The sequence below is a fragment of the Chionomys nivalis genome, chromosome 15 (genome assembly GCF_950005125.1).
Source record: "Chionomys nivalis chromosome 15, mChiNiv1.1, whole genome shotgun sequence".
NCBI lineage: Eukaryota > Metazoa > Chordata > Mammalia > Rodentia > Cricetidae > Chionomys > Chionomys nivalis.
The window spans coordinates 51,959,300-51,982,387 of NC_080100.1; positions in this window are offsets into that span (position 1 = coordinate 51,959,300).

Below are 23,088 nucleotides of genomic sequence, written 5' to 3' on the forward strand. Positions count from 1 at the left end.
AATGGAGAGAAACTCAAAGCTATTCCACTAAAATCAGGAACACGACAAGGTTGTCCACTCTCTCCATACCTCTTTAATATAGTGCTTGAAATTCTAGCAGTAGCAATAAGACAACATAAGGGGATCAAAGGGATTCAAATTGGAAAGGAAGAAGTTAAACTTTCATTATTTGCAGACGATATGATAGTGTACATAAGCGACCCCAAAAACTCCAGCAAAGAACTCCTTCAGCTGATAAACACCTTTAGTAGCGTTGCAGGATACAAGATCAATTCCAAAAAATCAGTTGCCCTCCTATACACAAAGGATAAGGAAGCAGAGATGGAAATCAGAGAAGCATCACCCTTCACGATAGCCACAAATAGCATAAAATATCTTGGGGTAACTCTAACCAAGGAAGTACAGGATCTGTTTGACACGAACTTTAAGTCAATGAAGAAAGAAATTGAGGAGGATACCAGAAAATGGAAGGATCTCCCTTGCTCTTGGATTGGGAGGATCAACATAGTAAAAATGGCAATTCTACCAAGGGCAATTTATAGATTCAATGCAATCCCCATTAAAATCCCATCAAAATTCTTCACAGATCTTGAGAGGACAATAATCAACTTTATATGGAGAAACAAAAAACCCAGGATAGCCAAAACAATCTTATATAATAAAGGATCATCTGGAGGCATTACCATCCCTGACCTCAAACTCTATTACAGAGCCTCAGTATTGAAAACAGCTTGGTATTGGCATAAAAACAGAGAAGTCGATCAATGGAACCGAGTAGAAGACCCTGATTTTAACCCACAAACTTATGAACACCTAATTTTTGATAAAGGAGCTAAAAGTATTCAATGGAAAAAAGAGAGCATCTTCAACAAATGGTGCTGGCAAAACTGGTTGTCAACGTGTAGAAGAATGAAAATAGATCCATATCTATCACCATGCACAAAACTCAAGTCCAAATGGATTAAAGACCTCAATATTAGTCTGAACACACTGAACCTGATAGAAGAAAAAGTGGGAAGTACTCTACAACATATGGGTACAGGAGATCACTTCCTACGTTTATCCCCAGCAGCACAGACATTAAGGACAACATTGAATAAATGGGACCTCCTGAAACTGAGTAGCTTCTGTAAAGCAAAGGACACTGTCACTAAGACAAAAAGGCAACCCACTGACTGGGAGAAGATCTTCACCAACCCTGCAACAGACAAAGGTCTGATCTCCAAAATATATAAAGAACTCAAGAAACTAGACTTTAAAATGCTAATGAACCCAATAAAAAATGGGGCACTGATCTGAACAGAGAATTCTCAACAGAAGAAATTCAAATGGCCAAAAGACACTTAAGGTCATGCTCAACCTCCTTAGCAATAAGGGAAATGCAAATTAAAACAACTTTGAGATACCATCTTACACCTGTCAGAATGGCTAAAATCAAAAACACCAATGATAGCCTTTGCTGGCGAGGTTGTGGAGAAAGAGGCACACTCATTCATTGCTGGTGGGAATGCAAACTTGTGCAACCACTTTGGAAATCAGTGTGGCGATTTCTCAGGAAATTTGGGATCAACCTACCCCAAGATCCAGTAATACCACTATTGGGAATATACCCAAGAGATACCCCATCAAATGACAAAAGTATCTGTTCAACTATGTTCATAGCAGCATTGTTTGTAATAGCCAAAACCTGGAAACAACCTAGATGCCCTTCAATGGAGGAATGGATGAAGAAAATGTGGAATATATACATATTAGAGTACTACTCAGCAGTAAAAAACAATGACTTCTCGAATTTTGCGTGCAAATGGATGGAAATAGAAAACACTATCCTGAGTGAGGTATCCCAGACCCAAAAAGAGGAACATGGGATGTACTCACTCATAATCGGTTTCTAGCCATAAATAAAAGACATTAAGCATATAATTTGTGATCCTAGAGAAGTTAAATAAGAAAGTGAACCCAAAGAAAATCATATAGTCATCCGCATGGAGAGGGGAAGTAGACAAGATTGCAGGGCAAAAACTGGGAACTTGCGGGTGAGGTGGCATGGGGCAAAGGGGAAATGGGATGAGAAACATGAGAAGGGGAGGATGGGAGGAGCTCGGGGGATTGGGATGGTTGGGATATAGGAAGGGTGGATACGGGAGCAGCGAAGTATATATCCTATCTAAGGGAGCCATCTTAGGGTTGGCAAGAGACTTGACTCTTGAGGGGTTCGCAGGTGTCCAGGAATATGTTCCCAGCTGGTACCTTGGGCAACTAAGGAGAGGGAACCTGAAATGACCCTATCCTATACTGATGAATATCTTGCATATCACCTTAGAACCTTCATCTGGCGATGGATCGAGATAGAGACAGAGTCTCAATTTGGAGCAACGGTCTAAGCTCTTAAGGTCCAAATGAGGAGCAGAAGGAGGGAGAACATGAGCAAGGAAATCAGGACCACGAGGGATGCACCCACCCACTGTGACAGTGGAACTGATTTATTGGGAGCCCACCAAGGCCAGCGGGTCTGGGACTGAATAAGCATGGGTTGATTCTGGACTCTCTGAGCATGGCGGACAATGAAGGCAGATGAGAAGCCAAGGGCAATGGCACTAGGTTTCGATCCTAATACATGAACTGGCTTTGTGGGAGCTTAGCCTGTTTGGACGCTCACCTTCCTGGACGTAGATAGAAGACCTTCGTCTTCCCGCAGGGCAGAGAATTTGGACTGCTCTTCAGTATCGAGAGGGAGGGGGAATGGTGTGGGGGGAGGAGAAGAGGAGTGGGGATAGGGGGAGGGAAGTGGGGGGAGCGGGCAATATTTGGGAGGAGGGGAGGGAAATGGGAAACGGGGAGCAGGTGGAAATTTTAATTAAAAAAGAATAAAAAAGGCCAGCTGGTCTGGGACTGAAAAAAAAAAAAAAAAAAAAAAAAGAATATAATACTTGGGGTAACAGGAATCTGAGCTCCCGGCTGTGGGCACTCATTCTTAGCTCCTCTGAGGCAAGAGCTATGTATCTACATCAACAAAGCTCATCTACTTATTTCAAATGTTTGCAGGTACTTTAAAAAATCAATACACTAGACATGAGGACTTTTTTCTTGTCAAAAAAAAAAAGGAAGGAGGGAGGGAGGGAGAGAGGGAGGGAAGGAGGGAAGGAAAAGAAAAAGAGGGGAACTCTAAATAGTGCTTACTTACATTTGTAATAGCCAAGCACTAACATCCACCCCACCCCTAACTCCTCTCACCTCCTCGTTTGAAAGCTTGCAGTATTCCTGTGCCGGGTTTTTGTGACTTGGTTTGGTTCTAGTTTGTGAGGCAGTGTCTCATGTGGACCAGGCTGCCCTCAGTCAGACTCAACATAAACCTTGAGTTTCTCATCCTAATTCCACTTCCCAGAGTGCTGAATTACAGACTTGAACAACCAAGCCCAGCTTGAGCAGTGCTGAGCGAGACCCTAAACCCCAGCCCCTCTGTGACTTCTTGGTTTGTAAATTTCCATTTAGTCTTACCAGAAGAACCCCACCTCTAGCCTTAAAATGAAAATCTCAGGGAGGTCTCTAAGATAGATAGATAGATAGATAGATAGATAGATAGATAGATAGATAGATAGATAGATAGATAGATATAGAGATCATACGTACACACACACTACTCATGTTCAGACATGATGGGGAGAAGGAACTTTATTTTTTTTATGGGCCAACTGCTATGAAAACACCTTCATTCAAAATTTAGTTCACAGTCTAGAAGAGCTCTCTCTCTCTCTCTTTCTCTCTCTCTTTCTCTCTGTCTGTCTGTGTGTGTGTGTTAGTGTTATGAGTGTGTGAAATTTTTCACTGTAGTAGCTCCCAGTCTATAGCCTCATAGCTCACACCTGTCTATGTAGAGAGACCCTGTCTCAAAATAAAACAAAACAAACAACAAAAGTAAGTCAGCCTAGGTGGAAGCCGATGTCCAGTTCTGGTTTTTAGGCCCTTCTATTCTTGGTGTTCAGTTCCTTTCTCCATGAAAACACTCAGCCGGCCATGAGCCCTTTCTCTGGAGTTGCTAGCTAATGGCGCAATGAAAATGAGGCCATGACAGGAGGCGAAGGGCTTTATTGTAGACATGAGAGTTCAGCCAGAGGCATCTGGAGCAGTCCAAACTGAACATGGCCAGCAAAACAGACCGGGCCATGAGAGGAGAAGGGAAAAGTGAGAGAGGAAGAAAAGAGAACGAGGAGAGCACGGCTGAATTATATAGGAATCAGAGACTGGGGGAAGGGAAGAGAACCGCCATCCCCAAGTCGGGGAGGCTGCAGGAAGCCCTGCTGAGTGAGAAGTGCTGGGCGCAGCCACAGGTCCTGAGTGATTCTTGTACCAGGTTTCTCAGGGACCTGACAATAGCTAGTGGCTCCTGTTTAAAACCTAAACGTGTTTCCCAGTTGTTCCCAAAGACCCAGTCTTTCCTTTTGTTTCAGCCCGTCCTTTCTTCTGTCTTAGCACAGAAAAGTTGCTACAGGCCTCCTTTTGGGGGGTCTTCTGTATTCTTCTTGGAGCCCCAAGTGTCCTCTTCGATCTGAACCCCTGCTCTCTTTGGATTAAGTCCCTCATTCAAAACCTAGCTAAGGAACACAAACTAAGGTAAAAGCCACCATTCTATTTTGAACAGGTTTTTGAGTTCTCTGCTAGAACCATCTGCCCACACTGTAGCTGAAAATCGAAAACTACGAGATCTCGGTTGTCATCTGTATTCTTGTGTATGCAAATGCGCATGTGTGGGCCAGAGTGTGAGCTCCGCGAGAAGGGGCTTGCCTACATGTTCTGGCAGCATGCTCATTTATGTTTATCTCTGTATTGATGTGTTAACTACATGCTATCAGTTTTGTCAGAAACAGCAACAAAGCAAAACCAAGGCAATTTCTTTTTGCAAAAAGGTTGTACTGGAACCCGAGCCCAGCCAGCAAGCACACCAGGGCAGGAAGTTAGTGTTTAGTCTAGCACAGACGGTGACTCCGTCACACATCCCAACCCCATCCCGGTTGGCTAGAGTCCAACGTCACAGTCTTTCTCAGTTGACTAGGCTTTTGTTTTGTTTTAAAGTTTATTTTTATTTATTTGTATGTTTCGATGTATGCCATATGTGTACAGGTACCCTCGGAAACCAGAAGAGGGCATCGGAGCCCTGGAACAGCAGTTACAGAAGCTTTCGTGATGCTTCTGGGGGTGCTGGGGATGGAACTCTCATCCTTTGGAAGAGCAGCGAGCAGCTCGCTCTCTGTCTCTCTGTGTCTGTCTGTCTGTCTGTCTCTCTCTGTCTCTCTCTGTCTCTCTCTGTCTCTGTCTCTCTCTCTCTCATTTTGTTTTGTTTTTCGACACAGGGTTTCTCTGTGTAGCCCTGGCGTCCTGGAACTCTCTAAGACCAGACTGGCCTCAAACTCACAAAGATATGCCTGTCTGGGATATACACGGTAAGACCCCCATCTTTAAAATAAAAAAAAATTTTTAGTCAGGCGGTGGTGGTGCTTGCCTTTAATCTCAGCACTCAGAAGGCCGAGACAGTTGGATCTCTGTGAGTTCAAGACCAGACTGATCTACAGAGTAAGTTCCAGAACAGGCTCCAAAGCTACACAGAGAAACCTTACATACATACATACATACATACATACATACATAAACAATTCTAAACTAGTATTTTGTAGATTAACATCATTTCAGACTCCATAAAATTATAATTTGTTGTGGAACAGGGCATATTTACTAAATATGTTTGAGTCTAAATAAACTTTTTAGTTTCTCTATAAATCGAAGAAACCTAATATGCTTGAGCTCCTATTCCTTAATTAGCATTCTAGCGTTTTGTCTCACCTGAAAATGACCTATCCAACGTTTAATTTAGCAAAGCAATTTAAGGATTTGGGAAATCTTTCTAATAAATAAGTTGTAAAACATAATTGTTGCTCCCAAGTACCTTTATAAATTATTTTATTTTATTTTATTGGTTTTTTGAGACAGGGTTTCACTGTGGCTGTCAAGCATGTGCTGGAACTAGCTCTTATAGACCAGGATGACCTCAACCTCACAGAGATCTGCCTGCCTCTGCCTCCCTAGTGCTGGGATTAAAGGCGTGAGCCACCATCACCTGATAATTACTGTATTTTTTACGGCTACTTGCTTTAATATACTTTCTTTGCTTTTGTTTCTTGAGACAATGTCTCCCACTGTAACTCTGGCCTGGGATTCACTGTATTGTCCACACTGGTATAGTATTGTAGAGGATCCTCCTGGCTCTGCCTCCTGAGTGCTGGGATTAAAGGCATGCACCACCATGCCCCACTCAATTGCTAAGAATTAAAATCCTCACTACATGGTACTAAATTTATAAGAATTATGACTGAATGAATCTTTGGCTAAAATATCAATTTTTGTGCTTTGTTTTGCTTGAGTCAGGGTCTCACTATTACATAACCCTGACTTGTAGACCAGGCTGACCTCTAACTCACAAGAGTTCCATCTGCCTCTGTCTCCTGGGTACTGAGATTAAAGGCGTGTGCCACAGGCCTGGCTTGTTGTTGTTGTTGTTGGTTTTGTGTATTAAGAATCTTAACTAGTAGAAGTCATGTACACCTTAATCCCAGGACTCTGGAGGCAGAGGTAGACAGATCTCTGTGAGTTCAAAAGCCTGCCTGTTACAGACAGAACAAAACAAGACAAGACAAAAAAGACATAAATCTGTTCCTCAGGGTGGTGCTCCACAACCAGTCGTCTCTCACTAGGCTCCCCGTGTTTTAGGATTATGATCCTCATTTATACTTTACCACTATTGACTGTTATTGACATTATGACTCACTTCCTAACACTGTTAACAACTACGTAGAAGTTTTAAAAACACACATTTTAACATTTTTTTATTACTTAAAAATTATATATATATATATATATATATATATATATATATATACAGCTGTTCTATGTAGTAAGTCTCAGGGCAACCAAGGCTACACAATAGGAAGATTCTGCCTCCAAAAAAAAACTAAAATAATAATTTAAAAATAAAAACAAGAACTTTTATCCTTTGCGTTTACTGATAACTGACAGCAATTGATAATAGTTTATTTTTGGTGAGCAAAATTGAAGTTTTTACCCTCTGCCAGGTTGTAACTCAGTGTTAGAGCACTTGCCTAGCATGCACCAGGCACTGGGTTTGTTTCCTCATACAACAAAAATAATAACAAAATAAAACCTCTCTCTCCAACTAATCCCCCAGAGTCTGGAACCTGTGAGTTTCTAGGTTTATGGAATATGGCCTTTGCACTGGGAATCGATTGTTGTATCTGGACACAGTGGAGCCCCTGGTCACGTTGTCAGGGTTTCAGGTCATAGTAAGGAAGTGCGGGGAGGGCTGTGTGTGGAGCCAACAGAAAAGCTGGCTTGTTCCCGCCATCACAGTCCTGCTCATGTTCACTGGCCCCATGTAAAGAAGAATGGCACTTTGCCACACTCTGGGAGTTTTCTGTGTGTTATAAGTTTGTACGTCATATCAGAAAGGAAGAACGGGGAGACCGGGAAGGAAGTGCAATTTGATTCCTCATTAGGGGTTCTGAGAAGGAAGTTTGAAAGGACGGAGATGATCAACTACTTCTTCCTGTGATGCCCACAAATAATCGGCCAAGCTTAATGAGGCTCAAACCTCATTTTGCAAACAAATTGAATTTACTTGACTTTCTGATAAAATGGGAGGGACGAGAGGAAAAATTATGTTTCAGAAAAAAAGCCTATAATTTACTTGTTATTAAATTTGATTTTCACTTTCTTTGAAGTTTTATGATGAATATGAAATTTGAACTGGATCCTGAATTCCTCTTTGCATACGAGGCTGCATTAATCAGCTTTTCATTGCTGTAGTGCAGTGCTGGAGGCAGCTAACTTCATAGGGCCCAGTAGTTTTCTTAGTCCACAGTTTGGGAGAATCAGAGATTTGGTACTGCATTTGGCTCAATTCTGGTAAGCACTTTGAGTGCACAGCTGATGGCGATCCAAGATTGTGGTTGTTGTGGTGGTGGGTGGGTCATTTTTGTTTGTTTTGTTTGTTTGTTTTTTGAGACAGGGTTTCTCTGTGTAACCCTGGCTTTCCTGTAACTTGCTCTGTAGACCAGGCTAGCTTTGAACTCTGTCTCCCAAGTGCTGGGATTAAAGGCGTGCTCCACCACCACCTGGCACAGGTTGTTATAACTTTTTTTAAAATGGCAGGAAGGAGTTACACTATACAACAGGGCTCACATGTGAGGTTTATTGGAAAGAGAGAGAGAAGGGGCAGAGAGGGGTTAGAGTTCAGTCCCTGAGGACAAGAGTGCAGGAAGAGAAAGAGACAGGTGGTGGGCAAGGTCCGCCTTTTATAAGGGCAAAAGTGCACAGGAGGTGTTCTTAGTGGCTGCAGTGATTGAGGACTCATCTTGTCAGGACCCCTAGGGCAGACCAGTACAGATGCCTGAATACTAATACAGTTTGTTTATCATGAAAAGGTGAGGAGTTAGAAAGGGGTAGTAGGTGAGGCAGGGATAAGGAAGCTGTGTTTTCAAGACTGCTGCCTGCTGACCTGGGGGCGGGGGGCACCGTTCATCTTTGGGAGCCCTGAGAAAGCTGGGGTATTGGCCACGTCCTGGAGTAGCTATCGGCTGTTTCCCGGCTGTGGTGCAACCCTCAGGTGCCGCTGGGACCTGGCAAAATACTGTTCAAGGTGGATTCAAGTCGACTCACAAAGAATCATGATATCACCAGTCAAGATGGAGGAGAGCCACGTGGTTGCTGTAAACAACAGTTACACGCAAATATACACAGAGTTGAAGCCAAGTTATATACACATACACGGAGAATTGAGCCCAGTTTAACTAAAAAGAAAGGGAGAACCAGTGCGAGCTGAGCCAGAGGAAGCTGGCTTCTCCATCGGATGCACACGTTGCAGCAAGCAGGACATTTAGAGAGGGAGAGCAGACAGACACAAGCAGATCTTGGAGAAAAGAAAAAGAAAGAAAGTGGAGAATTCTTTCTTGGCTTCTCAACTGCCTGGTCCAAGGAATACTGAAGCCAGATTTGATTTGAAAGGCGTGGTCAGTGGGTCTCCAAAAGTGAGGAGGTGTATGACACAGTCCCCAAGGATGAGGCAGATCCGGGGAACCAGGGAGGATCAGATTGAGTGGGCACAAGCTGTTCAGTATGTTGTCACGCAAGAATAGGGCCGAAAGGGAACCCTCCTTCCATCTCTATCAGATCGCTGGCAGAATATCGCAAAGGTCCAGGAAAATATGGGGATATAGGGTGCCAGGAAGTAAACACTTGGATATCTAAGGGGTAGTTGGACCAGATCTGACTACAAAGGCATACAAGTTCAGAAGCCCTTAAATCGGGCACTGAGCACAAAAATCTGAGGTTTTCCAAAAGGCATGCTTGGCGGTATAGAAGATGACACGGTTCCCTCGAGTGAGGCAGAGCAGATGCAAGGCTCTGCAACTCCTAGCGTCCCAGGAACTCAGAGAGGATCTCCTGAGAAGGCACAGGTTGGCCAGTGGATCAGGTCACAGTCCAGAGACCGCAGGATATTGAGCCCTGAGAGACACAAGGATTGCCTGGTACCAGGATTTGTTGTTCAAGAGGCGAGAAACCACAGTCAAGAGAGAAGTCCCCACTCTCGGGAAATGCCAGAGATGGAGAAGGGTGGGGGCTCACGAGAAATGGTCAGAGATGGAGAAGGGTGGGGGCTAACCAATCATGTCGGTGTTGTTTGGAGGGGCCCAGTGATCCGTTAGTTAGACACGCGAGACTGTCATATGTGAACCAGGTTCCAGGGTCACTGCGTGCCTTAGAATGCTGGTGGGCAGGAGGAAGGGCCAGGAGGGCCTGGCGACCCCAATGTTATAATTTATTTAAAAACAGTGGGAAGAAGTCATACTATACAACAGGGCTCACATGGGAGGTTTATTGGATGAGGAGAGAGAAGGGGCAGAAAGGGGTACAGAGAAGGGAGCAGAGAGGGGGGCAAAATCCAGTACCTGAGGACAAGAGTGGCAGAAGAGAAAGAGATGGGAGGTGGGCGAATGTGCCCAGTGGGTGCTCTCAGTGGTTTCAGCCGATGACGTATCTTGTCAGGACCCTACGGCAGGCCAGTGCAGACGCCTGAACACTAACTACGGGGGTGATTTTGATTGATTCATCCATGTCTTTCCAAATGCACCTAAATAGATGTACGGGGTTTTCCTATTAGGCCCCACATCTTTTCCCTTTCTGTTATTACTATGGCGCTGTGAGGGTCAAGTCCTCCATTCTAGGGCTGGGGTAGAGCTCAGAGGTCGTGTTTGCCTATCATATGCCCTTGAGTCTGATCCCAAGCACCATGAGAGGAAAAACTTCTTGATTCTACTTACACACATCCCTCACTGTCTCGCACTACCGTGGACACAGAGGACATCTAATGAATATCTGTTTGAAGGTAAGATACTAAAAGTGAAAACAACTAGGTGGCAGAGGCAGGTGGATCACTGGGTTCGAGGTCAGCCTGGTCTCCTAGAGCAAGTTCTGAGCTAGCCAGTGCTACACAAAGAAACCCTGCCTCAAAACAAAACAAAACATGAAAACGATGCCTGCCACATAGCAGGTGATCACTAACGCTTCCTATATCTGAAAGGATAGTTTTTTATTGTTTTTAATAAGTTATATATTTTTATCCTCTCCCTCCCCTTCTACCCTCTCCCATGGTCCCCATGCTTCCAATTTACTTAGGAGATCTTGTTTTTTTTTTTCTCTACTTCTCATGTAGATTAGATCCATGTATGTCTCTCTTACTAGGTTCTCTAGGATTGTGAATTCTAGGCTGAATTTCTTTGTTTTATGTCTAAAAACCACTTATGAGTGAGTACATATGATATTTGTCTTTTTGAGTCTGAGTTACCTCACTCAATATGATGTTTTCTTTCTCTTTCTCTTTCTTTCTTTCTTTCTTTCTTTCTTTCTTTCTTTCTTTTCTTTTTCTTCTTCTTCTTCTTCTTCTTCTTCTTCTTCTTCTTCTTCTTCTTCTTCTTCTTCTTCTTCTTCTTCTTCTTCTTCTTCTTCTTCTTCTTCTTTTTCAAGACAGGGTTTCTCTGAAGCTTTGGAGCCTGTCCTGGAACTAACTCTTGTAGACCAGGCTGGCCTCAGACTCACAGAGGTCCACCTGTTTCTGCCTCTGAGTGCTGGGATTAAAGGCCTGCACCACCACCACCTGGCTAATATGATCTTTTCTAGATCCATCCATTTGCCCACAATTTCAAGATGTTATTGGGTTGTGTGTGCGTGTGTGGTGTGTGTGCTGTGTAGTACTCCATTGTGTAAATGTAACACATTTTCCTTATCCGTTCTTCAGTCGAGGGGCATTTAGGTTGTTTCCAGGTTCTGGCTATGACAAACAATGCTGCTATGAACATAGTTGAGCCCATGTCCTTGTGGTACGACTGAGCATTGGAAGGATAATTTTTAAACTCAAAATTAACAAATCAGGGAGGAAATAGTCACCTAGACACCAGAGGACCAGAACAAGCATCCCGGATTCTAAGACAGCTTGAGAGGAAGCTCAGGCCTCCTTCCTGTCAGTTTGTAAATACAGTGGCTGGAGAGAGTGAAACGAGCACTTTCCACTCACGGGAGCCCACTGAGTATCTCAGACTTGCCCAGTCTTCACACAAAGCAGCGGCTTCCAACTACTTGAAACTAGAAACATATATCTGACCATCTTACTCATTTGCCAAGAGGGATTTAATAGGTCTTGGCATTTTTTTTTTACTTGCTCATCTGTCTCCTAGACTAGCAGCTAAAATCTAATTGCCCAAAATGACTTTTTAAAGAAAATCCTTCATGTCTCTTTGGTTCACTTTCAACACTGCCAGTAGGTGCATCTGTGTGTCATAACTTTAGGGAGGTCTCTGCCCAAATTCATGCTTGTCCACTAGTTTTTAAATCTCAGATCTAAAAGACCTGGATGAAGTTTGAAGGTAAGTTATTCATACATAGAGAAAGGGTGTAAACATGTCCCCAGAGGAATCAGTAGCATTTCCAGGAGTCTGGGGCATAGCTCAATGGTGGGAACACTGCTGAGCCACCTGGGGAGGAGGGGGCTCGTGCACATCCAATTACATGAGCATTAAAGGAGGTCCCAGACTCTTTGGAAGGGTCCATTTAATTTTGAGTTTGAATTGTATCCTTTCAGATATAAGAAGCATTTCTGATGACCTGTTATGTGGCAGGCATCATTTTCACTTTTGTATCTTATTTTAAAACAAACAAGAGTTTTCAGATGTCAACTGTGTCCTCAATAGCACAAGGCAAAGTGAGGAATGTGGGTGAGTAGAACTGAGAGGGAGACGAATGATCCCCCTAAATCACTTCTCAGATATTCCCAGGCCCTCCCCTTCCCATTCCTTCATCTACCATCCAGTCAGAGATGATTCAGGAATTGAAATCTCACACCTAAGCCTTTACATTCTAAGGATTCACACAGTTACACATCTGACAAGCTGCCTCTTCCTCCTGGACATCTCAAAGGTGGCCAGGTTTAACACAGATTCAGACTTGCCCTCTAATCCCCTCCCCTCCCCCAGAATGTCTTCACTTTGCTTCCTTCTGTGTTCCCCAGTAACAATGACCCAGCCATCCCATCACCATGACAACTGTCTCTACCTCCATGGGCAAGCCATCTACAATCTGTCAACACTCACTTCCTCTGTTGTCTCTGCTTCTGTTACTGGAGCACTCATGGGTACCATCCAATCACTTAACCAGCCCACCTGGACCTTTTCTAACCTCTGCCAAATGTGTTTGTCATGCCAGAGTAAAATAAAAAATGACTTAAATACACACCAAGTCCCCTCAACAGTTTCTATCCTAGATCCTTATATTGATTGCTTTAAATTAAAATGTTCTTCTCACCTTATTGACTCCAACTTCTTTTTGAGGCAGAGTCTTACTGTGTAGCCCTGGCTGGACTGGAACTTGCCATGTAGACCAGGCTGACTTTGAACTCAGGGAGAACCGCCTGTTTCTGCCTCCCGAGTACTGGGATTAAAGGTGTGCATGATCACACCCAGTACCCAACTTCTTCACATTTCTCATGAAGCATCAGTTTCTTGAGGAGGTCAAATCTCTCTGCTTCCCAATTCTGTGCCACTCCTTAATATTGCTCATCAAATTATAATCTGATATCTAATCACATTTAACTTATTCTTTTTTCTTTATTTTTTTTTAGTATCTACAAACACCATGTACCAACAGCATGTCTGGAACACAGTAGTTGTTAAGGAGCTATTTATTGGGTAAATAAGCACATAAACTCCACCATCAAATCTTCTCCCAACAGTAAATACCAACCGAAAGGAAAACTAAAAGCATTTTCTTGAAGAAAAGAATGTATGAAAATCACCTACTGCTTCATAGGTGCGCATGCTTGCAAACATGTACCTGCTTCATAACTTCCACAAAGACAGGTTCTGCAAGCCACCTGTTATGGTAAAAGTAAAATGCTGCAGATTACCAAGTGGCTGCAGTGGGCAGTGGGCCATGAGACCATGCCACAGGTGCCCAAAGTGGCGGCAGGCAGCAGCCAGCAGGTCCCAAGAGCAGCCAGTTCCAGGCAGGGATGGCGCAGTTCCCTTCCCCAAGTGGCTGCAGTGAGCCATGAGGGGCAGCGAGTCCCAGGCAGAGAGCTGCGACCCCAGGGGTTAAGAGACAGGGACAGACAGGCATACCATGCAGAGTGAGGTTCGATATTTATTTAGTGGGTTATAGAGAGGAAAGGGGAGAAGGGAAGAACAGAGAGAGAGAGAGAAGCAAAGGAAGGGAAGGGGAGAAGGGAGCGACAGAAGCTGCCTCTTCGAGGAGACAGAAAAAGGAAGGGACTAGGGCTGCAAGCAGGAAGGATTCACACTACCCCTCTGTGAATTTCTGGAGACCAGGACCACAGCAATGTGATTTGTTTCTGGGATGCCAATAATAAGGTACTTCTCTTCATCTGTTTCTTCTTCCTAATGTTCTATGCTGTATGCAGACAGACTGTGAGCTCAAAGACAGCTCAAAGGACAGAAGAGTGCCAAGGACGTCCACCTCACCTGGTGGTCAGGTGGCCTTGGAGGAGCACTTAGCCAAGGGGAAAACTGTGTTCTAGAAAAAGAATTATGTCTAAATCCAGGCCAGAGGATTCAGAATTTCAGATTAGCTCCTCCGAGTGTGAGCGAGCTACTCAGAGGAATGGAAGATGAAGAGAGTAAGTGTGTGAGTTCACCTAAGGACATATCCCAATAAGGAAAAGTCGTACAGCGTCTGATTGTTTTCAAAAACAGCGTGAAGAGAATTGTTTGGCACTCTTGGTACATAACAGACTCACAATTCTTGTCTTTAAATATGAAGCCCAAATCACCTCGTCTAAAATTATGCTTCCTACCAAGAGTGCTTAGTAACTAACTACTCATAGGAAGGAACATAGGCCTGGAGGCGGAACCCTCAGCTCTCCACAGACAATGACTCCCACTTAGAGAATCCTGACAAAGGCACTTCCGGTTCCTCCCCCATTTCTCTGCTACTCACTGTCTGTGCAGCTCTGGGAAGGCTTCAGTGCTTCCTGTGTAAAGGAAGAAGGTTGAATATCTTACGTTCTTAAAGTTCCTTCCAGTTCAGAATCACTTGATTCGGGCCTGTGTTTCTGCAAGGGATTGAAGTCCCTTGAACCATTTGTCCAGTTGCATGAGCATTTGGCTGAAAGGTTCTGGACAGTTCAGAAAGATCCATTCATAGGAGGAATTGATGTTAATGTAATTAAGTGGGCTAAGAAGCCTGTCCTTTCCTTTTAAACAGGAAGCAATAAAAGCTGATGTGGTAATGTGTCCTAGCTAGGGTTACTATTGCTGCCGTCAAACACCATGACCAAAGCAGCTTGGGGAGGAAAGGATTATTTGGCTTACACTTCCGCATTGAAGTCCATCATTGAAGGAAGTCAAACAGGACAGGAATTCAAACAAGGCAAGAACCTGGAGGCAGGAGCTGATGCAGAGGCCTTGGAGGGGTGATGCTTACTGACTTGCTCCTCATAGCTTGCTCAGTCTGCTTTTTTAGAGAATGCAGGAGCACCAGTCCAAGGAAGACACCACCCACAATGGCCTGGGTCCTCCCATATCAATCACTAATTAAGAAAGTGCCCTACAGATTTGCTGGCAGCCTGAGCTTACGGAGGCAATTTCTCAGCTGAAGCTTCCTCCTCTCTGATTACTCTAGCGAGTGTCAAGTTGATTTGAAACTAGTCAGGACATGTTGGGAGGCAGTAGTGTGGCTACGTGGGAGGTCCATCAGTTAAGGCCACAAATTCAAGATAATCCTGGGCACCAACAGGGAGACCCTTTTCCGAAAAGAACACACTGTCCCAGTAATCCAAGAGTTTGGGAGGCAGAAATGGGAGCCTGCAAAGTTTAAGACTTCTGGGCTTCAGGAGGCATTCCACAACAGCCTGGATGGCATAGGAAGACATGGTAACTGGGAAGGAGGTGGGTATGAATGTGGGGCACACAAATTCAAGGTGCTTCAGTCACCTGCTGCTTCCTCCCCCAATAGCGAATCCTCCTTCCATCTTTAGGAAGACCAAATGCCAGCTTCTTGATCCATAAGACCAAAAATATGTTGTGTAGTCCTGTTTGCTCAACTCCTCTGCCAGGAAATAGGACTCTGAAGTTAATTTTTTTGCTTTTTTTGGGGGGGGGGTTGTTTTGCTTTTCGAGACAGGGTTTTTCTGTAATCTATAAGTATAACCTGCTCAGTCTATATACTGTTACTTACACACAATTGGCTGAAAACATACAGACAACTGGAAGCCAATTGGTGTGCTCTTCCCTGGGTAAGACTGTTTCTCCTGTTCTCATTACCCCCAGTTGCCTGTAGTTCTATGTGTACGGTTGAGGCTTCCTGCGCATTCCCCATCCACTTTGGCATGTCTGCTGTCCTTTTTCAGCTCAGGTTCAGGCAGTAGCACTGGTGAGACTTCAAAGGTGTCGCTTCTAACATTCCTAGAAGACACAATCTCACAGCAAACCTCCGGTTACCATAAGAAAAAAAGCTGGGGAAAACAGAATTTGTTAAAGAAATCCTCAGATTTAACACCCATGACTAGAAAATCTCTAACATGTAGCAAATTATAATTTTCATGGGAGTAATATAGCAAGTTGAGATATGTATTTGGCTGGAATACACATCTGTCACTTCTCACACAAAACTAATGCTAGCTGCCTTTGGAACCATGTTGGCTTCTGCTATGTTAGTTAAAGAGTAACTTGAATCTTACACAGACAGGATAAAAAAAAAATTTGCTTTGAAAGACCACAATTTAAGTTCAATCTTTTAGTATCCAGTGCTATACGCTAACTCTGGGCCTTTTTAGACTAAGCTGGTCTTTCAATGTTTATTTAATGTGTGTAAATAACACATGACCCTTCAGGCGACGCTGCTTACACTCTAACAAAGCAACAGCTCTGAGGACCCACTGCTGTCGCTGGCATCTCAAGGCTTCCAGTTCAAGTTCCCCAGTGACTGTGGGCACCACCCTCATCCCATCGGAGTCCTTACGAATAACACAACACAAGCGTAAGGACGCCTGTGATTACTCACAGCCAAACAACCCTCTTTGAAGTTCCCGAGGGCAAACCGCTCCGAGTGCTTGCCCACAATTGTTTATTAGTTGGTCAGATTACAAAGCATATCTTAATGTGCTCAAAGCTAAGCAGCTTTCTTTCATGTTTTAAATCTGAGTTACAGTATCGCTAACACAGAACAGGCACGTAGAAACGATCTGTTTTCATGGGAGACAGAGGCATCAAACGAGTTGGACATGCGATCACTCTTGTTGTAAGAGATTGGTTACTCCAGCCTGCAGTCCACAACCCCAGAGAAGCTAGGTAGCAAGGAGGACCCTAAGAGAGACGTACATGGATTCCCCCCCCCCCCAAGAGGAAATAGACAAGATCTCCTGAGTAAATTGGGAATGTAGGGGGAGGGGAGAAGGGAAGTAGGGAAGAGAACAGGAGGAATGGGATGGTCCCGATGGGGAAAGGACAGAGAGGGAGAACAAGGAAAGCAATAGCTTGATTGAGGGAGCCATTATGGGGCTAGGGAGAGACCTGTCACTAGGAAAATTCCCAGAAGTCCACAAGGATGACCCCAGCTAAGACTCCAGTCAATAGTGGAGAGGGTGCCTGAACTGGCCCTCTCCTATAATCAGATTGATGACTACCTTAATTGTCATCATAGACCCTTCATCCAATAACTGATGGGAGCAGATACAGAGATCCACAGCTAGCACTGGGCCGAGCTTCTGCAGTCCAGTCAAAGAGAGGGAGGAGTGATAATATGAGCAAAGGGGCCGAGACCATGATGGTGATACCCACAGGAAGAGCTGACCCAAGCTAGTGGGAACTCACAGATGGGGAACCAGCAGAGGAAACTATGCCTTCTGAATGTGGGTCACAGTCGTGTGAGTGGCAGTCTGTGGGGCCCACTGGCAGTGGAACCAGGATTTTCCCCTGGTGCTTGAACTGGCTCCTTGGAGCCCATTCCCTATGGAGGGATACCTTGCTGAGCCTAGATATAGTGGAGAGGGCCTTGGTCCTGCTTTAGGTGATGTGACAGACTTTGTTGACTCCCCATGGGAGGCCTCACCCTCTCTGAGGAGTGGCTGAGGGGTGGGGTGGGGAGAAGGTAAGGGGAGCCGGACGAGGGGAGGGAGAGGGAACTGAAATTAGCATGCAAAATAAAAAAAAAGATTGTTTTAATAAAAAAGAGAGAGAATGGTTATGAACATAGGAAAACTCAGTGTTTTCCTGGTGCAGTTCTGTGCATTTCAGTGAGGGTGACTTGAGCGTTCACAGCAAACTGTTCACCTTAGGATGGCAGGACAGGAATGTGGGGGACCCTGTCACCCCAGCACACAGGAGGTCCAGGTAGCTGTTGGTCAGTGTCATCCTCAGTTGCACAGAGCATCCAAGACCGCTCAGGCTACATGAGACTCTGTCCCCAAACCAAATAACAACATAAAGTTGGACAAGAATGTTTGGGGACACTGCCATCTCAAGTCAGCATGGCTGGCCAGTCCTTCTGCTCCCCACTGCATCCAGTCTTAAACCTCCTCCTTTTGTTTAGAAAGTCTTTGTCTAGACATCCTGTTGACTCTATATCCCGTTTTTTAGAAGATGTATCTTATTCTTAGTTATGTACCCATGTATGTCGGGGAAGGATATGTGCACACCAACACAGACACCCTCAGAGACCAGTAGAAGGTACCAAAGCCCCTGAGCCTGGAGTTACAGGTAATTATTACTCCAGTCCTCTGCAGAAGTAGTACAGAATTTTACCCCTGAGCTGTCTCCAGACTCTACATCCTATTTTTATAAGGAAATTTGATAACAATTTGCTATAAAAAAATCCCATGCTTATTTTATTTTCATCTATCTCCACAGTAACTACACATCAACAGCCCTGTAAAACACCAGACCAAGACAAAAGCATATAACTCAGAAGCTAGTATTTCCTAAGCACCAGCTCTCTGAGCCAGTCTGATGCATGCGATGGCCAAATGCACTCTGACCCCACAGTAATGGGATCAGTTGTACCCTTCCATCAGCCCTGGAGCGATGACATGCGGTCTTTGTGGAATTGTGGGCAAAATAGGTAACGGCAGAAACAAAATTAGGGATAGAGGAGGCTCAGTCAGTAAAGTGCTTGTCCCACAAGTACAAGGATCTGAGTTCAGATCCTTAGTCCCCACGTAAGACCCCGGATATAGTGGCCACATCGTTATTCCCACCACTATGACAGCAGAAGTGGGAGAAGGGGACCTCCTGGGGCAGATGGCCAGCCAGGCTGACAGAATCAGTGAGCTCCAGGGTCAGTGAGAGTTCTGTCTCATATAAGAAAAAAAGAGGGGCAGCAAAATGGCTCAGCAGGAGAAGGTACTTGTAGCCAAACCTGACAATCTGAGTTTGTTCCCCAGAAGCTCCATGGTGTGAGGAGAGAATGGACTCTCTCAAGTTGTCCTGTGACCTCCATATAACACGTGTTCAAGCCTCCTTGTTCTTTCCACCACCACTACCCAACAAAATAAATAATTTTCTTAAAATAAGGTAAACTGGGTAGGGTGGGTGGCATGCACCTTTAATCCCAGAATTTAGGAGGCAGAGTCATGAGGAGCTCTGTGAGCTCTGGGCAGTCTGGTCTATACAGCAAGTTCCAGAATAGCCAGGGCTCATAAAGAGACTCTGTCTGGGTGGGGAGGAGGGGAGGAAGGAAGGAAGGAAAAAGAAAGCAAAACCACAAAGTAAGTAAAAATATGTAAGTAAAAATTAAGGTGGAACATCTAGACCTCAGCAGTTAAAAACACTTATCACTCTTGCAAAGGACCTGGGTTCGATTCCCAGCATCCATATGGTGGCTCATAACCACCCAGAACTCCAGTTCCATGAGATCTGATACCCTTTCTAACCTGAGTATCAGGCACATATGTGGTTCATATACATATTTGCAGGCAAAACGTTCATGCACATAAAGTAAAATAAATAAATCTTTAAAAAAGTGTTAGTAGAAAATGATAATAATAAGGTGGAAAGTAATCCAGGAAGACAACAGACACCACCTCTGGCACCTGCATGCAATACCCTGGCATGATGCACCCGGACCAAGAGCCAAAGCGAAGATAAGCTTTATCATCAGGGTGTCATAAGTGGCTTCCCAACATTTAAACACAATTATTAGTTCCATCGGGGGAACAATTCCCCTCCCCAGCAGGAAAGTCGCTGGAACTCCTCTGACTCACTTGCAAACCGTGTCGATAGGAATGTGACATCAGTTTGCGTCCGCAGTTCAATCCCATAATTTTTCAATGTGCTCTTAGAAGTCTAAAGTGACGATTTTGTGTGCTGCAGTTCCCCAGATAAACATGACAGACCTTACAGTGTTATGCAGCCAAGCAACAGTAGTCCCGGCGGCTGGCTCCCTGCCTGAGAGGGCGGATCACAGCGGCCCAGCACAGTCACTTCTGTGTTGATGTTCCGGTCTCCCCGTCCACCCTCATAAAGCTCAGGTGTCAGGACACGTTGACGATTTCAACATGCAGATTGACAAAGACTTTCGCAAATGACAAAGACATGTCCTCATCAGCAAATGCTTCAGATAAGTAAAATGAAAATAACAGCACTGGAGTTTGCAGATGGACCCTAACATCAAAGAAAACAAAGGTTTACAGTGCAGAAAACAAAAGGTCCTGCTGGAGTCTTAGAACCCTGCAGATGGAAAGTGCATACAGGGTATCTAGTTTAATCCTTCTGATACAGATGTGTGTGTGTGTGTGTTTCGAGACAGGGTTTCCCTGTGTAGCCCTGCCTCTGCCTCCAGAGTGCTGGGGTTAAAGGCCTGTGCCACCACCACCCAGATTTTTTTTTTTTTAGATAAAGTCTCATTATGTAGCTCTGATCGGCCTGGAACTCATTCTGTAGACCAGGCTGACCTCAAACTCACAGAGATACACATGCCTCTGCCTTTCAACTGCAGGGATTAAAGGTTTGCCTTACTACATCTGTTCCTTTTTATAAAAAAACATTTATTTTTAATTATGTCTCTGTTTTTCTCTGTGTGTCTCTGTCTGTCTGTCTGTCTGTCTGTCTCTCTGTGTGTGTGTGTGTGTGTGTGCATGCGCAAGTGGTCTTAACTGTTGAGCCCAAACACCTTTCCCACATTCTTCTTGGTAAAAGGCCACTCAGCCTCTCCTTGGTCCTGTGTGACGAACAGAAGAACATATCACCAATATTGGGTCAAATCCTGCTGCGTTGAATCTTCCTTTCACCAACTGCTCTGCCCCTCCCTACAGTAGTTGAGTTTTTGTTGTTCTTTTAAGTACATGATGATAGCACCTGTGTCCTGCTGGCCCCTTGAGAGCATCTTACCCACACACACACACACCGTCTTTGGCTCCCTTTTTACTTTCCTGTTTTCTGCTGTGACTCCAAGTTACCTAGTCACATCTAAAGAACAGACACAAAAATAAAGACTCTGAAGTGGCACCCACAGGTGAGAAAGAATGTGGTGTTCATCTTTCTGGGTCTAGGTTACCTCTCTCAGGGCAATATTTTCTAGTTCCATCTAAATGTTTAGTTCCCAGCAAAGCTTTATTTTTCTTTACAACTAAATAGTATTCCATAATGTATATGCACAACATTTCCATTATCCATTCTTCGGTTTAAAATGGTCCACATGAGATAGTTATTGACAACCACATTGATTAAGACAATTAAAAGTTTTAGGTCCTTTTTATTGATGACTGGACCCAGAGCAGGCTTGTGTCTCTGAAAAGTCTCTTGGTGCCCAAGCTTGGGGATGCAGGGTTTTAAAGGCAAAAGCCACAAAGACCATAATTTACATCAAAGTTAGATGAGGGTTATGGTAACCTTAAAACACCCAACGTGGCAGTGTACGGTAGTTATTTTAGACATAGCATGCCAATTATTTTTTACTTATATCTTTTCTCGTTACTTCATGTTACTTAATTATTTTAGTTAACCCTTCTGGACCAAGGTCAAGGCCATGGACATCTCACCTGTGTTGCCAAGGCAGATGTGCCTGCTGAGGAGAGCTAGGTAGAGGACTGAGAACTGTCTAAGCAAACACAACATGGAGCCAGAACAAGACGATGTTACTTTAGTCTTTTCGGATTGAAGGACATTTAGGTTGTTTCCATTGCCAGAGCATCAATGAACACGGCTGAGAATTCTCTGTGAAGTAGGATGTCAAGTCTATGGGCATATACCAAGGGCTGGTATAGTCGGGTCACACGGTAGATCTACTTTTAGCTTTTTGGGAATTCTCCACAGTTGCCACAGTGACTGCAGCCGTCCGCACTCCCATCAGTTATGAATGGATCTTCTTCCCCACATCCTTGCCAGCTTGGTGTCGGTCATTTTTTGATTTAACTGCTGACTTGGGTGAGAGGAAATCTCAGGGTACTTTTAATTTGCATTTCCCTAATTATTAAGGAGGTGCTAAGAAAGAAAAAAAAGAAAAATGGGGGGTACGCTTTAAATTGGGGAGAGGGAGGGAGGGCTATACAGGGAAAAGGGAGAGGGATAAATAGCACTAAGAATGTTGGAAAAGTGATAATACTTCATATAGCTGGGTGGTGGTGTATACCTTTAATCCCAGCACTCGGGAGCATAGACAGGCAAGATCTCTGTGAGTCTGAGCCAGCCTTGTCTACAGAGCATGTTCCAGGACAGGCTCCAAAGAAACAAACAAACCAAAAAAAAAAAAAAAAAACCAAAAAAAAAAAAAAAACAGAAAAACATTTCATATATATATGTTTAATATATTACAACATTGTGCAGGTTGTTTGATTTTTTTTGTACCTCAGTTCCTCAACTCTCTAAAAGAAGGGCAGTAGTCACAATAATATCAACCTACTACAGCTAAGGAGATGGAGAGTTAGCATAAATATACTTAAAACTATTTCTAGTAGTCCTTTTGCCTGTCACGGTAGGACACACTTTTAATCCCAGCATTCGGGAAGTTGAGGCAGGTAGATCTCTGTGAGTTCAAGGTCAGCTGGTTCCAGACCAGCCAGAGCTACACACTGAGACCTTGTCCCAAACAAACAAACAAATAAACAAAACAACACACACTGTACAGAAGACATGAATAAGCAGCTAACTGGCGTTACTATTATTTGGTTGCTTATTTATTTGCTTCTCTCTCTATCTGTTTCTGTCTCCTTCTCTCTCCAAGTGCTGGGACTAAGTCTGGGGCTTTGCACAGGCAAGGCAAGTACTGTCTTAGTTAGGGTTTTCTCTTGCTCCAAAGAGACACCATGACCACAGCAACTCTTATAAAGGAAACAATTGGGGTGGTGTTGTGGCATATTGGTACACTCTGAAGAGGTACTGCTGTGATAGGTGTAATAAAAAACTGAACGGTCAGCCGGGCGGTGGTGGCGCACGCCTTTAGTCCCAGCAATCGGGAGGCAGAGGCAGGCGGATCTCTGTGAGTTCGAGGCCAACCTGGTCTACAAGAGCTAGTTCCAGGATAGTC